The sequence below is a fragment of the Carassius auratus genome, chromosome 9 (assembly GCF_003368295.1).
Source record: "Carassius auratus strain Wakin chromosome 9, ASM336829v1, whole genome shotgun sequence".
NCBI lineage: Eukaryota > Metazoa > Chordata > Actinopteri > Cypriniformes > Cyprinidae > Carassius > Carassius auratus.
This window is the reverse complement of record NC_039251.1, coordinates 18040599-18055674: the sequence shown is the minus strand read 5'-3', so window position 1 is coordinate 18055674 and position 15076 is coordinate 18040599. Positions and strand designations below refer to the sequence as shown.

General features: G+C 37.3%; 1 pseudogene; it reads right to left on the bottom strand.

The window, feature by feature from the left end:
• Window positions 1-483: 483 nt before the first annotated feature.
• LOC113108576 (ly6/PLAUR domain-containing protein 6B-like) lies at window positions 484-14868 on the bottom strand (annotated as a pseudogene).
• Between the last annotated feature and the right edge of the window lie 208 nt (window positions 14869-15076).

The window sequence follows — 15076 nt, the reverse complement described above, 5'->3', positions numbered from 1 at the left end:
CACGTCATTAGTAAGCAGTGATTAGAAGCAAAAGTACTCCATTGACAGATCTTCCTGACACAGCAACTTCCCGTGCACACAGTTCCTCAACCACTGGCTGTCTCCTCGCTGAAAAATGAAGATATGGTTTTGCTGATTTGCATAGTTGAGTTGCCACTACACCATTTGGTTGCAAAATGCATCTGTCTCCACTCCAAGTCATTGTGTTTTCTAAGAGAATAAAATAATTTTAAGCAATGTATAAGTCACAAACATGTCATTATATTATTGTAGATTATTCATTGTCACAACTGTTTTTGAAGGGAGCCTCCAAGTGTGAAATTGACTTATATTACAGCTCCAGACAGTCACTAGTAAGTGCTTTCTTCTTGTGGTTCATTACCCAATCAGTCAAGCCATGATGTAATTTTCTTGCGGCTCCAGAGTGATTAGTCACTGATCAGTCATGAGAACATCTGCGAGCCCATCAGCAAAATGCCAATCACATTCTTAGAGAGAATCCTGCGAGTGCGACATCCTGCCACTGAGATGAATGGGAACGCTAGCTTTCTCCTGCATTATATTACAGTGTGTGACCTTAATGAAAACATCCATCTGACTGTATTAATATTCCAGTGTGGATGACGTCTCCTCAGTCTCAATGATTTGCAGTGCTGTTCATCACCGAACAGGTTCTTATGACTGAGGATCACAATGGTAGCAGTCCCAGGAGAACTGGGACCAGCAGGGTCACACAATCCCAGATCCTGAAAGTGGGTGCTGCCGAGCTTTGGGTTTGTCTCTGGGTAAACACTGCATTACTGTGATTGGTCGGCAGCTCTACGTTACAAACCATCCTTCACAGCAAGAAATGCACTCCTGCAAGACAGAAACACATTTTGCAAGTGAATAGTTTTGATGTTAGATATTATACATGGGTATGAGTGGAATAATGTGCATGTGAATACTCACATGGTGTGTGTTTTTGTGATGTCTACAGCCAGCTAACTGGCATTCTTCACGCACAGCACATCTTTTGGTAACTAATTTTGTCTTTCCATGATGGCTGAAGTGGTGTATTGTCATACAAAATTGAGTATCTGTAAATGAAGAAACAGGTTTTGCTAGTGATCTAGAGACAACTGTGCAGATCTGAGAGTGGTGGGTTTGTTTAGGAAACTCACTCTGAGGACACCACACATCTTCTGCCCAGCGGTTACAGCTGTAGTTGTCTAAGGCCTGTTCACATGTGAAGCACTTGAAACTCTTGGGGTATGGGGTGGCTGCACAGACATGAACACTGTGTTATAGTATCGCTATAAAGTCACTGGAAGTTTACAAAATTAAAATGAATGAAGAAAACAACTAAATGACCTGGAATAAACAAACTCACCTTCTACAGCAGGCATGATATTGTAGAAGTCAATGCTGTCACCTGTCACCAAATCAACAAGAAGCTGGACGAGAACAGTGACTAAGGCCAGATCTGCTGCCATGTTTAAAACACTGATAGTGACTCCTAAAATAAACAGTCGAAGATAAAGTTTAAGTCTCTTTCTGTTTCAGTCTTTGATGCACGTTCAAAGATTAGGGTTGCATTATGAAGTGCCAAAGAGCTCTCGGATTACATACAAATATTTTAATTTGTGTTCAGAAAATGAACAAAGGTTTTATGGGTTTGCAATGACATGAGGATGAGTAATTAATGACAGAATTGAACTATACCTATGACAGAATAACCACTAATCACAAATGCCTAAATAACAGAACAGAAATAGAGATGATGGATGGATGGATTCACACATTACTTCTTTTAATTACAGCAAAAGGCTCATACTCTGAAGAAGCACAACATATGAATTCTAATCATCCAAACAGTATTAATTTCATGCATTATTCAATTAACTGAATGAGCTGGATTCATGACCATTTACATAAAGCCCTCAGGTACAGTACTTCAATTGCAAGTACCTACATTTTTAAGCAGGAAACCAAAATCCAGCCTAATAACTGATGACGAGGGACTAAAGTCCCCATCCACGTCTTCCGCCCCCATTTTTGAAATGTCTTGCACCTGCCCCTGGCATTTTAAGAAGCAGTAAGGCACGGTGACCTCAGAGGTTAATGATTAAGGCTGAACACATTCTCTGAGGACATTAACATGCTCTAGTGCTTGTATCCATCAGAGTTTAGTTACACAGCATTGACAATCTCACTGTGTGTGATGGACGTTTGCCTACTGCGTAACTTATTTCCTGTTTGAAAAAACATGAGAGTGCATCAGCGAAACATGCTGTGGGCAAGTTCTTTAAATACATATATTTTACTTTTCAAATGACTTAAATCAAGCACTCAGCATCAGTTTAGTACACAGAATTGCACAGGCTCTCCTTCATCTGCAGACAGCATATGGTTTAAAAGCAAACAGACGAGTGTCATTAATCTTGTGCAGTGACAATCTTCTCCTAAGGTCTCTAGCAGAGTAAAGAGAGATCACACATATATAATGACTGACAGCACAACAGCAATCAGCTCCACTGACCTAGAGGTTAAAACACACACAGGGGCCTGCAGTCTGAAGCTTTTCAGCTCCAAACATAAGTGTTCTTAGGTCACAAACCAGCCAGAGCACATGTAGGGTCTTAAAAGCAGTTCATTAAGAGTGAAGAGCATAAAATGGCCATTTGCATGCATCTTTATTTTGGCATTTTTATGCTGATTTCAAAACCACACAAACATGCGCTCATTCTTACATACACAAAGGCTGCATTCTGAAACATGGTTGGATTTTAGATCAAAACCGTAGTCTAGTTGGATATTTAAATGCATTTTTTGACAGTAAATATCTTTAAGTGAAATGAAAATGTAAATGAGTTCTAGAGGCCAGTTCTGTCTGACTGTTGTGAGAACTTCAGAGGCCTGTTGATTGCTTCAGTGATCTGTGAAGCTACCTGAATAAACCAAGACTTTTAACATAGTAACTTTATATATATATATATATATATATATATATATATATATATATATATAAAACATCTGTTAGAATCTGATATTTAGAATTTACAGAAACTTATGCCTTTAAAAAAACACATACCTACTCATCCCATACAAATATCACACTAAATGATATTTACACAAAACATGCATAAATTTTATATATATATATATATATATATATATATATATATATATTATATAATATATATATATATATATATATATATTATATATATATACACACACAACAAAGACTTACCTTTTTGTCTGCATGGAAAGCTTATAGGTTTAACAGGCAAGTAGACAGATTCCCCTGATAAATGTGCAGAGGCTCCTGTCTTGACTGAGACTTTCAAAGGAAAAGGAAAAGGAAAAGGAAAGAGAAAGCTTAGAAGACATTTTCCATTTCAGCTCTCTCTCACAACAACAGAAAAGAAACCACTGACCCCAACCCTCCTGAAAACCCAGGCTTCTGATTGGACGGCAGGTGCATTGTGGGGGTGGAGCCTCTAGCCTTTGTGTGAAGTCAGTGACAGTGTGGTGTCAAGCCAGTCTAGTCCCATGTAATTAGCATTCACACAAACACACTTAGCTCACACCCCATCTCCTTAACCTCTGGAACACCCAGAACACATGAACTGTACTTTCCCTCATTACACTATATGAGTGATTCATGCATTGACTTTTGCTAAAATCTGTAGAGATCAACACTAAACCCACTAATGATAAGAGGTACTTGATAATCTTTGGGGGTTTGCAAAGTCGATTGCTTTATTACTTAGAATCTCTAGCAGGGAGATTCAATTCATTCACTGTATTGTAAAAACTATTCATGAGGATCTTACATCTTACAATTTAAAATAACTTTTCTATTCATTTATTTATTTTTCATTTAAAAAAGTAATTACCAATTTCCTTTTTAAAAACAAAACAAAAAGACACACTTTAATGGTAGTGCATTATACAACACCTACTTAGAGAGGTGGTTATTTAGCGTATCATAAATAAAGCTTTTTATTCAGAACCAAGCATCACCATGATTAAACCTTCTGTCATGCACTTGCATGGGGAAAATAAAACAGTTGAATTTGAGCCAGGAACTGCTAACACATGGAAATGAGCAGGGATCGCCTTACTTTATTTTATTTTTACCAATGTGGCATGCAGGTTATTTAGGCTTTAGTTCCTCAAGGGGAATTTACCTACTGTGATATACTTCGAATAAATCACAAATTAAATTACATCTTATAAAATAATTTGACCTACAGTATAACTGCGAGCAGCAGCAACAGTTAGCAGTACAGTATGTGTTATTCATTCTATGGAGAGCTGCCATTGAGAGGTGAGATCATCAGTGAGTGAAGTGAGGAAAAGACTGCTGAGTGTACAAATCACATCAACACCTCAATAACAGGAAATACAGGCTTCATACTGTGTGTTACCACTGACTTTCTGATACAATATGAATATCATGTACTAAAATATATTACAGTATAGCCTTCTGCCAGTCCCCATAAAAAACTACATGTGGAATATCAATGAAATATGATACAGCACTGCTCATATGATAGCTTCAGCTCTAGCTGTCCCTCACGGCTGTCACAGTAAATATACAGCTGTGAAATCTTCCAGTCTTGTGTAAACATCACACCACCGTGAGTTTTAGTGCATCCTTTGAGCTTTATAAAAGCCTGATGTGCTGACAGGGTTAGAATTACAGGAATGTTCCCAGACTAACCAGGGCTTTTAAAAATCCCTAAAAATTAATGGTGGATTATCCTTTGAATAACCAAATAAAACACTGGTGATATTCTCAAATACATTCCTGAATATTTCACGACTGCCTTTTGGCCATAGACAGTTTGTTTTTCCCCCATTTATGTCTTTAAGTGAAGGTTTAAAGCTTTATGGTTTATGTCATGGCACTATTTCTATAAAAATAAGAAACGGTTCTTTAAACACATTTTAGTGGAGAATGCTAATCAGCCACTGTCTTGTCCTGCCTCCAGGGAAAGCATCTTCCACAGTGACGATTTCAAAACAGAGGCTCAACAGGATTGGAAAGGAAGGAATCAAGTACAAATTGTTGTGACTTCAGGGTCTTTCTTCAGTTAGTCTTAGAATGAGTTAATCCACTATTTTCAATGAGCCAGAGAAATGTAATTAATATGACTTTTCTTCCTGGTCTTTCAGAAATAGACTCCATAGCTATTAAGAGTCACTTACAGCCACATGCTTTATTTATGTCTTATCTTGTGTTCTTAAGGGATGGTAAAAGTCAGACTGGGTTCATACTCAAAGGAGATTTGCAAACATAAATGCCAAAACAAGATGTACAGTATATGTCCAGGAATACTATATTTCTCTGTCATCTCTTATACTGGAACACACTGCTGACAGATTTACTACTTTGTTTTGAAACCAGCAGATTTCTGTCTTTTGACAGATAAAACAGGACACATGACGTGCTCTTCTATAGGTGTCTCAAGGGCCGGAGGGCTTTTCTGATGGCCTGAGGGCCGGTGGATCCATTTCATTACATTATACAGTGCTCTATTTCTGCTTCTTTGAGGTTACAGTTGAAAAAAAAGAGGAATGTGAAGAAACTGGGGAAGAAATGTGATGTCACATGAAATCTAATCTTTAAGGCCAATCTTCAGATGTACTGGACCAATCTAGCTTTTTGTCCTATGATTGGCATGATTTAATGCTCCTCAACAACCTTCTCGTAAATGTGATCCTAAGTCTAGCAATTTAAAAACAATTTGTCTGAAAATAAAGATTAAAAAAAAAAACATTCCCACAGTTCACTTGGAGGCACCTGCATAAGTCCGACCCAGATCCTGAGCATTCAAGTGAAAAACACTTAAACCCACATGTCATGTCTCTTGAAATATGTCATAACTGAAAGCTTAGCATGTGTTAGAAAAATAAGCTTTAAAGACCCAAACGCCCCGGTTCCAAGACACTTTGAGGTATCAGATTTCTTTTGGAATATGGGCAGAAAGTGACATCAAAGCAATATTTCTAAGACCTCCATGTTGCCTCAGTACACAGTAACACTGGCAGAATTTCAAGTACGCCACACACTCAAGTGTGTATATATCTACCAAGCTCATGAATCATCATGGCATGGCAACACTGAAAGAACAACTCAAACATTCAAATGTTCCAGTTACCTGAGACTTCCTGTTGAGATCCTCAAATGGATAAATCGCTTCCACTTTCTCTCTTAAACGACTTTCCTCCTTAAGAAACAGCTGATAAAAAAGGGAAAACAATTAGAGTAACCACACAGTTAAATCTATCTATCTATCCAGACTGCTTACTTGACAAACATCTTCATTTCCTCTCTGGACTGAAAGAGTTCAGGATTTTTCCTACACAATCTTCTTTGTCTTTCATTGGTCAGTCACTGGTTAGGTACGTGAGCCCACCTTCACAGGAAGACAGACCGTCATAAACACACCAGGTCAAGGATATAAACTCAAGGGGGCTTTGTGTGACTCCTTTTATTGCTCATTTGTGATTGGTGCCTTTCCACTCCTTTATCAATACTGACCAAGTCAGCACACAGACATGTAGGCTGTAAAACACAGAGGCCTGAGGACAATACGGGGGGGCTATTAGTACTCGGGTGGACTAGCAGACATCTTTTAATAAAAAAACTATTTGTGCTTTACATTTAAGTCATATTTTAATTTTTTATATTCTAAAGTCACTTTAAATAATAAATTAACTCACAAATGCATTTGAACTCAAATTAAATGAAACAATTTTTTAATTAAATAGTACTAAGTATCGATTAGTACTGAGAATAAAAGAAAGAAAATGAGCAGATCGTGGTAATTTATTTATTCCGGTCTTTATTTGTTAGGGAAGGATGTAGGCTAATAGTTTAAATCTGTTCATTCTGTAAATCTATTACTAACTTGCACAATCTTTTCCATCAACAGATAAACATCAGAATGGCAATTGTTTATTGTTATATAAAACTGCCATGTAAAGATTTCCATTATTTCCTTCAGGCTAAGTCATGTGGATAACGGAGGTGACGTACAGTCATAAATTCAGGATAATGCCTTTCTGTTATCCGATCAGGTCTAGTCGTGCCTAAGAGAGATTTGTGTGGAAAATCCCTGAGGTGTGTATTTATGTGTGTGTGAAGATGAGGGTCATGGTAAGTTAGGATAGAAAAAGAAGCTTGTAGTAGATAATTCTCAATTGTGAGAAGACCAGCACTAGTTGTTACACATTTAGTGAAGATTTTAGTCTTAATTTTTAAGTTTAAGTCAATTTCTGCTTAGGCACGTACCTTAATATCCTGACTACAAAAAGCCATCAAACATTCCCACTGTTGCTGTCCTGAAAAAACCTGAAGTTGAACTAGCTGTGACCTGCAGTTCAGTTTACTTAAACAATAATTAATAACTTAACAAATCTACAAACTTCCAATGATTATAGAAAACGTAAATGTAATACTTAGCATCTTGGCTAACAAAGGCAAATTCTAATATAATGAAAGGATATATTTTCAAGGCAACATGTTAAAAATAAACTAAATCAAAGCTTATACATATCTGACAAAAACTACTTCTTAAAAGTTTGGAGTCGATAAGATTGTAAAGATCAGAGGAGTGAGCCACACCGTTTGGCACCTGAACTGAACCATGAAAAAGGTTTCAGAAAGGGAAGCTGAACGTCTCTTTCCACAGCAATTTTAAGGGCATCAACGGCCACCCTGGTAAAATTACACGCTTCTTATATTTAGCGTTAAATTTCTTTGTGGGCTCTTATGATTACTTTTTGGTACATGACACCTAAAAGCAGCTTAGAAAGCTTTAAAGAAATTCTGAGAATGTGCACTTGGTGTCTCAACCCTTCATTAGTCCATCCAAGTTAAAATACGGGTCTATCTAAAGGAATACTGTCAGAAGTACATCATGAACTGAGAAGCAAATTGGTCTTCTGTCCCAAAGCCTTTAGACTACTTAGACTAACTGCCTTTCATAATTATCACAAATATTATTTTAATCTTGGTAAAATTGGTAAATTTTAAATGGTAACCAGCACATAACAAATGTGTATAGCTTATCTGTGCATACAAAGAAGAAGTATCCCTTCCCAAGGTTCGTATGTTGAGAAAGGAACCCTTGAGTGTCAGTCTCTCTCATTACATGGGGGTGAGAGACCAGGGTCTGATTAATTGGCCAACTGATTACAGCGCACACGCTCTTTCGCTCGCCCGTTCTCCTGCAGACTCTCAGAAGCCTTCCTGTTCTCTGGCCCGCAGGTTCAGAGAGATCAGAGCCCCGCAACAAGGGCTTCCTTTGTCTGCCTCACTGGGCTGGGAAATGGAGATGAGTTTGTCCATTTGCCTCTGAGGCCACAGCGAGAGCTGGATGGGGCCCTGGGAGAAACATGGGCTCAGGTATCACTAACTGCAGGTGAAGCATATGGCTCTGAACAGATATCTAACTGAATGAGATCTGGCGAAATCCAGCATGACTACAGATGTTCAAATGATTTGGCTCACACTGGATCCAAGAAAGTTCTTAAAGTTTATAATATCAGTCACACTTTATTTTAAAGTCCAGTTCTCACTATTAACAAACTATTAATTGCGACTTTTCCCCTCAGTAAACTCCAAATTACTCCTGATTTAGAGTAAGTAAGATAGTTTTTAAGTTTATGTATTAGACAAGGATGTAGGATATGGTCATGCAGAATATGTGATTTAGAAGTACTAATAAACAGCCAATATGCATGCTAATAAGCAACTAGTTAAGAGTGAGAATTGGTCTCTATACTAAAGTGTTACCATAACATTTTTCACACACACAAACTAAATGATTTATTAAAATTTTAAAAAGAATAGCTTTTGTGACATCATTTGTGACATCAGAGGGTCAGTTAGAATTTGGTGAAGCATCAATTTATCATTTTATATAAATTCTTGCAGTCCTATTAGTTTTTACAGCAGAATATTATGGAAATATATGAGTGCACATATACAGTACTTGCATGATGTACAATACTTGCATAAACATACTTGGCTGAGAACAAACTTCATTGGTTTCTGTGCGTCAGGCAAGCTTGTCTGAGCTTCGGTTTACTATATTTGATGGACTTTATATGGATGGGAAAGAAAAACTATGACAAAATATGTACAAATGAAGATTTCTTTTTATTCGAAAAAGAAAGTAAGTCTTAAGGATTTGGAACAACATGATGATGAATGATACTAGAATTTTCATACATCTCTTTTAATAATCATCTATTAAATTAAAAACATTTCTGCATGTTGCACTTTGATAGGTCTAAGGCCAGAGTTTTCAACCAGAGACTTTTATCCCAAAAACCAATTTAAAAAATGAGCTTCATATATATGGTCTATTGACTGACTCAATAATTAATAAACAAAAGGAGCAAAAAGGAGAAAAGGTGTTGCCAAAGACACTAACAAAAGAAAAGGGAAGCTGACTAAAATAGTCTCAACTCAACCTGACTACACAGAAGACAACATCCACTGACATCCTAAACTAGGCAAGTAAACAAAGTAAATGAGTCTTTGTGCTGCACAATGTGATGGGTCCCTTATTCACATCCAGCACAAGAACTCATACACACAGCAAGGAAGGCAGTGGGCCAAGCCTCCACACAATAGTAGGTCTGAAATTCACAAAGGACTCACAAAACAGATTGTAAGCAAAACTTGCCAGTAAAAGGGTCTAACAAATATGTTCTTAGTCTTGTTCTTTTTAAAAAAAAATTAAAAATAAAAAAAGAGTACAGTTTAAGTGTTTGGTTATGATGAATAGATAGCTGGCAGTTGTTGGCAATGAATGGTAGGTAGGAAGAGTAATCAGGAGATTTGCAGAGAAACAGATACGCCCCAAAGGGCGTAACACTTCCCTTCTCTAAAATGTGCTGCTTTTGTAATCACTAAGATCTGAATTAATGCACTTCTTTTTGCATTTCCTAATCATAAGACTACACAACTCCATCTGCAAACATTGGAATTTAGTTAACCTGAGAAGTTAAATTTAACATAAGTGCTGATAATTGGGTGTAAATGAGTAATTCATGTGTCTGAATAATTTAATTTTGTCAAAAGCTGCTTATTACTCTTCTAGAACGTTTCTATTCATGCTTAATTAACCGGTCAGAGTGCTTCATCCAAAAACACACTGGGTTCAGAAACCCAGACCTAAGTGCCCATTACGCTGGCCACTGCTTTCCACGCATCTGATTTGTGGGTGTGCGGATCTAATCTCCGGAGATGATGAGAGATTCTTTTCCAAAGTGCTCTCGTCAAGTTAAGATTAAATAGACCCTTTAACGGTCTCACCTGGACTGTGGCCAAGGTAACTGAATAGAGATGCCTGGACATTTATTCTGTGTGAGAGTCTCCCTGCATTCTCAGGTTCTGATGAGGATTACAGTGCTCTTATTGAAGAGAGCAATGAGAAGGAATGCAGACTGTGCTAAGTGCCATAATACTGCAGAGGTCATGTACAGTTTACCTGAAGAATGAGAAAAAGGTGGAAATACCGCAGAATAATGTGGACTGCCCTGCCCTGAACTGCAGACTGGGACTGTTGGCTTAACCAGATCCTGTTATAAATGACAATTTGTGCTCAAACTTAAAAAACTATATTTTTCATGTAGTGCCTAGTTTAAGAAAATAAATAAATAAATAAAACATACATATATATATATATATATATATATATATATATATATATATATATATATATATATATATATATATATATATATATATATATTGTACATTACAATACATTTTATTTGTAATGTGCCTCTTACACTCAAGGCGCTACAACAGTATATATATAAAAAAACAAATAAAAGAAACAACACTACTCCATGATAACAATCACAATGACAACATAGTAATAACAATGGCAAGAACAACTGTAAGATTATAACTGAAAAGCTTCACTAAAGATATGTTTTGAGTAATTTCTTAAAACAATCGAAAGACGGAGCATTAGGAAAAGGCAGAGAATTCCACAACCTGGGAGCAATACAAGAGAAAGACCTCCCACCCATAGTTTTGAGTTTACAACGAGGCTGGTACAGAGTAAGAGAACCAGCAGAGCGGAGAGACCGAGATGGTGCAGACACTGTGACCAAATTACAAATACAGTTCATAGTAAATAATGAACAAACCTCATAAGGGAGGACCTATTCTTCAACTACAGTATATAAAGAGTTTATTCTAGATACTCTACTAATGATTCCTCTGACTTTTTGGAGATAAAAGAGTATGTGTTTCTCACCCATGACCCCGGGGACCTCTGTTGCTATCATGACCTTGAGGCCAAGAGCTGGTGACCCTACTCTGTCTTTCTACTTGGTGTCACTGCGATACTCAGGTCAGGCTTTTCTCCACGCTTGACCATCCCCAGTCATTCAAGAGGGATTCTCTCACCTGAGCTAAAGCACATTCACACTTTCTGCTTCTCCATTTATTGATTTTTTGTTCTGGAGCACAAACAGAATTGGTATCTTCAGGGTGTAATCATATAGCAGTAACTACTACAAACAACCTCTTTAAACCTGAATGTATTGGTCTAAACATGCCCACAGTGAGGCAGGGCCTGTCAGGATAGTCGTTAAGAAGTGGGGCACAAAAAATACAAGTCAGAACCTTTCTATGAACTGAAATGACATCTTTACATCATTCCTTGAGCTAGAACATGACATAACTCTAGAGTCATGATACCAGTCAAGAGCTTGTACTTTAAGGTTTGATGAAGACCCACTTGTGAGCTCTAAGCTCCCTCTCAAGTCAACTGTAAAGAACTGATATTCATGACTCATTCTAATGATAGACTGCAGGAAAATAGCTGAGCTCTTAGCTATCGTAAGCAGCACTTCAGGGAGTAAAACAACCCTGTGTTTAAAGTACATCCAAACACCTATTAAACGAAAAGATCTCCGCACGTCATCCATAAAGGAACAGACCCGCTCAAAAATGTGGAACGACATGAGCATCCAAAACAAATAAGAGATGAATCTTCTCCTGATTATATAGTAAACATGAGTTGAAATTACAGTATCTTTGCTATGCAAACATAAAAAGAAGTGGTTTGGCATCGAGCACAATGCAGTGTTAGTCAGTCAACAGCAGCTGCGACCTCTAAGATCACCAAGTCTTCGTGCCATCTGTCCCCCTTCATCTGTCCACAACAGTCCCTCTGAATCAAATAGGGCAAGCAAACAAGGCTCTTACTCTCTATGCAAGTGATAAAAACGTAATTGGCGTGTTATGCAGCCACTCCTGAAATTCCACAGTAATTGCAAAGGTCTGAATCAGGACCAAAACAGCCGAGTCATGTGGCTTTGATCAGAACAATTTTATGTAGAACATCCTAAGCAAAGTATTGACAAAAAATCTGAGACAAGGACTCAACTGAATTGATGCAGCATTCTTACAATTACTTAGACATCGTCTCTTTAAATTATAATTGGTTTTCTAAATATTTTTGGCTGGTTCGATTAATTTATTTAAAAATACATAATAAACAACCTATACAAGCACTAACTCTAATACACCTCTTCTGTGATGAGCATGTTTTTAAATTCTTATTCTTTTTTGAAAGCTGTATATAAACAACTGTCAGAATGGCAACAGCTATAGGTACTCACAGCGCGCCGATGTCCAGCCATATCTCACTGATAATCGTGTGATATTGCATTTATACACCACTGAAAACATCATTTTAGAGCTAGTGGTAACACTTTATTTTAAGGCTCAATTACCAATACTAACTAGTTGTTTAGTCTTTGGGTTTAGTGGTGCGTAGCTTTGAATGACAGGATGTGACCAGTTCATCTCTATCTTGCGGGCTCCTCAACACACTGTTAATGACAGTCTGACTCTCGATTGCACAGATACATGGCAGCTGACAGCAGAATCTGATCCCTGGGTAAAAGTGAGCTTTCCCTGACAGGCTAATGGAAGCTAGAGAGGGAGCCTCGATGATATCTTTAGGAGCTGAGGGCCACATCAAAGACAACAATCCTGCCTGTGATCTGCTAGTGTCCTCCAGTCCTACATGAGAGCGGAGATGAGTGACGGCTGAGGTAAGAAGAGAGGAGGGGCTCTCGATCACTCCTTAACCCTATGAGAAATTACACATGGAGGAAGACATGCAGAGGAAAACATGTAGTGGAAGTCAGGGCCAACAGAGGTTCTAATCACAATATAATCATTTGGACCTGCACCGTCAAAATGAAGTGCAGCTGATATTCTCAGTCTCTGGGAGGATGAATGAACAAATTTATAAAAAAATAGGCTATTATGTTTCTTTTCACCAAAAACTTCATTTCAACTTTAATTAACTTTGATTTTGCATTTGTGTAATCCGGATAACTTTGGTTGATGAATCAACCTGGATATATATACAGGACAGTCCAAAATTTGGACACACCTTCTCATTCAAACAGTTTTCTTTATTTTCATGACTCTGAAAATTGTAGAGTCACACTGAAGGCATCAAGAGCTATTTGACCAAGAAGGAGAGTGATGGGGTGCTGCACCAGAAGACCTGGCCTCCACAGTTACCGGACCTGAACCCAATCAAGATGGTTTAGGGGTGAGCTGGACCGCAGACAGAAGGCTAAAGGGCCAACAAGTGCTAAGCATCTCTCGGGGGACCCCTTCAAGACTGTTGGAAGACCATTTCAGGTGACTACCTCTTGAAGCTCATCAAGAGAATGCCAAGAGCGTAATCAAAGCAAAAGGTGGCTACTTTGAAGAACCTACAATATGACATATTTTCAGTTGTTTCACACTTTTTTGTTATGTATATAATTCCATATATAATTCCACATGTGTTAATTCATAGTTTTGATGCCTTCAGTGTGAATCTACTATTTTCATAGTCATAAAAATAAAGAAAACTCTTTGAATGAGAAGGTGTGTCCAAACTTTTGGTCTGTACTGTGTATATATATATATATATATATATATATATATATATATGCTAATGAAAGGTGGTTACAAAAACCCAGGTAAAAACTAAAAATAATAACAATTTTTAAAAAGTGAATTATCAGCCAAACTAAAATTCCAGTCATTTTTTTATATTGCTTTAATAATTATAATGAAGGACAGGGGTATTTGTCAGAAATGCCACTTGTTTAAATTTTAGAAATAATTACATTATTAAATTATAATTATTTGACTTTTTTTGGTAATTCTGTTCATTTCTTCTGTTTTTTTTTCATAATTTATTTATAGATCAAAATATGAAAAAAATTAACTTTCATTAATCATTAACTTGTCTACTTTGTATATAGTGTATAATGGCATTTTGATTTTAAATACAGTGTCAACATGAACATATCCCAACGTGCTTCAATGAACTGCATTTACTTGTTTGTAGACAAGACTGTGGTGCGTCAAAAAAGATTGTTATAACATAACATCATGCTGCTGAGTGTTATATTCAATTACATAAAACGTGTGACAACTAGCCCCGGTTTGCCCCGTTTAAAGCTGTGAATGCCAGGGAAGTTAAACTGATGCGAAGATCTTGCTCCATTAGGTCTAAGTCGGTTGGATAAAATATTTAGACTCACATCATGTAAAAATGTCTAACGTTAAATAATGGGTCACGCTGTGTAGGCGTTTCGTTCACGAGTTTGGTGTTAGTAAAGAAATCTAGCGTTTGTCCCAAATTAAGTAGAATTTTAACCGTCAAACTTAGAGAGCTCAAAGCGTACTCACCGTCGACGTGTGTTACTTCATTCACAATAACAGAAATAAAACCACGTCTCCTAGTATTATGTGAAGGTCAGCCGCATCCCCTCTGCGAAGCGGGACCAGCCCACATACACTACGCCCACAGTCCACTTCAATGAGGGTTTTCGCGTCTCGCCGCTCACATAAACAGAGTCTCTGATTGGTCGACTGGATTCGTCCTTTTCTTCTTTCTTTTGAATTGAATCTTTGAATGAATCGATTGAACCAGTTCACATAAGTAAATGATCCGTTAACGTGATTTAAAAAAAAAACAACAGCAAAAAACAACAACAACAACCTTGAAACCTCAAACAAAAGTAA